Source organism: Chinchilla lanigera, unplaced genomic scaffold (assembly GCF_000276665.1).
Source record: "Chinchilla lanigera isolate Chin_1 unplaced genomic scaffold, ChiLan1.0 scaffold00123, whole genome shotgun sequence".
In the NCBI taxonomy this organism is placed as follows: Eukaryota; Metazoa; Chordata; class Mammalia; order Rodentia; family Chinchillidae; genus Chinchilla; species Chinchilla lanigera.
Genome location: NW_004955524.1, coordinates 3,242,888 through 3,245,282, shown reverse-complemented (window position 1 = coordinate 3,245,282; position 2,395 = coordinate 3,242,888).

Sequence of the window (2,395 nt, the reverse complement as noted above, 5' to 3'; positions counted from 1 at the left end):
GCCCGCGGCCACCGGCTCCCGGTGCGGAGTGCGGGGCTGCGGCACCAGGAGGACAGAGGCCCCTGGCGCAGCGGGCTGGGGGCGGGCGGCGTTGTAAATAGCGAATTCCGCCACTAATTTATTACTTTTTCTAAGCAATAGCCGGGCTGAGCCGCCCTGCCGGTGGCCACTAGGTCCCTGGCCTTGCAGACCCGCCCGGGCTGAGAAGCAAGCACTTTGGACCGGTCGTCTGTGTGCGTGTGTTCTAGTCTCCCTGTCTTTCTAAAGTTATGGCGTGCACTCGGCACCCGATCCCATTCCTGACCCAAGACCGAGCTTTTGCGTCCGGGCCTAGTTTGGCTGTGACTTACTTGCAAAGTCCGCAGACGATGTCCCTCCCCTCCAAACCGTAAGAGACTGGAATCTAAGACAACATCCCACTATCCCAGCTGCTGTCCTTGCTACAGTCTGACACCAGTGCTTCAGGCTTCAGCCTGGGGAAAAGGCATAGGAACTGGGGTTTTGATGGAAGAGTAGGAGTTCACCAACCTACACGTTGAGGCACAGATGCCCTGGGTGGGGAGAGGAGAGTGTCCCACCCATAACGTGTCCAGGGAGATCCCCCTGTGTCCAGCCTCCCTGAGACGAGTGTGCAGTGAGGAAGCCCAGCTGCACAGGCAAGGAGGCCCGGGTTTGAATTTCAGCTTCACTGTGTGGCTCTGGGAAAGTGGCTTTCCCACTCTGTGCCTCAGTGTCCTCGTGTTTACAAGACTAATCCCAGCGATTATGTATTAAGCGCCTGTTGTGTGTGCTCAGCGCTTCGCTCGGGGCTCCTCCCTCTGCCAGCAGTGAGAAAGCCGGAGCCGGCGTCCTTGTCGCCTCTGCGGCCCAAGCAGCTGAGGCCCGGCGAGGGGCAGGAGCGCAGGTCCCACCACCGCCCAGCAAGAGATGTGCGGCGGGGAGCCTTTGGCCCCGCCCACTGTGGGCGTGGACCTGGCCCCACCCAATGGGGTGTTGTTGTGCACACCTTGGCCCCGCCTCTTCCCCGTGATGTTCCGCCCACCGCGGTGAGGGAGCTCTCCAGACCCTGCGTCCCTCCCAGAGCCCCCGGCCATCCCCGCCTGGGCTTGCAGGGTGACACGAGGCTGTGCATGGCTTGCCCCTCCTTCCATCCTGGAGCTGGCAGTGAATAAAAGCCCACATTTACAAAGAGGACTATTGTCTGGATTTGTGAGACGGGTAGTGGGAGTGGGATGAAAAGTCTCGGCGCTCAAGGGCATTGGATGTGGATTTTGAAGGCTGCATACGAGTTCGCCGTTGCTGATTCTCCCGACAACTCTAGCTTGGAAGCTGCCTTTGCCCTATCAGTACCCATCTCGAGTTCTGCCTATCATAGTTTTATTCAAACCAGGCGCGCCCGTAGTCCCAGCTATCCAGGAGGCTGGAGCTCAGGAGTTAGAAACCAGCCTAAACCACTGCAAGACGCTGTCTCAAGAAAAAAAAAAAAAGAAAAACTTCATCTAGTCACCAGTCTGGAGCCCTGAGCTACGTTAATAAACAAAGGACACCACGTTTGCGTCCTTTTGCTCACGGTTTGGGCTGGGGCTTTGCCTTGCAATTTGTGCCTCCACAGGCGCTCAGCCCCAGCGCCCTCGGCTACTTCCGGAGCTCGCCGCCGTCCGAACACCCGTGGCCACGCCCCCACCCGGAGCGTCTCGCTCTGTCCGGCAACAAAAGTGCCTCTGGGTTCCAATGGGCCACGTTCTCGAACTGGCGGCGCCCAATCTCTCGGCTGTTTCGGGACGCTCGGGGTTGCCACGGAAACACGTTTAACTCCGCCCTCACCACTGCTGTTTCGGCTGTTTCCTAAAAAGCGCAGATTTCCATGGCAGGCGCCTTCCTTTTCTGTTCCCTCCTGTTCCCTGCGTCTAAGGTAGCCTCAATCCACGTATCTGGAACCGTCTATGGTCCGGCAATTTCCGGAACCTTCGGCGAGCTCTGGGTCTAAACGCGCCCAGGGGCTCCATTTATGGTAGAGCTCTTTCGGATCCTTTCAGCAGCCCTCGGCTCTCCCGCCAGTCCTTGTAGAGCATATTCGGCCATTTCCGGAATCATTCGGTCGTCTCTTGAGTCCCGCTGGGTCCAACTTCGGTTCGTTCACCCGAACCGATTGCGCTCGGCTCTTTCCGGGAATGCTCGGCTGTCTCGTGGCAACCTGCAGCCGGTCAGTCCCGCGGGAGTACGTTCGGTTCTTTCCGGAAACTCTCGGCGTTCTCCCCCTCCCACCCGCCTCCAGACTCTTTATCTCGGCCTCGTTTCACCCGCCCGGCCCGAATGCGTTCGGCTATTTCCGCCGGGGGCGGGCCCGGCCGCTCGGAACCGCGGCGGCGGCGACTGACGCGGGGATCCCGCGGCT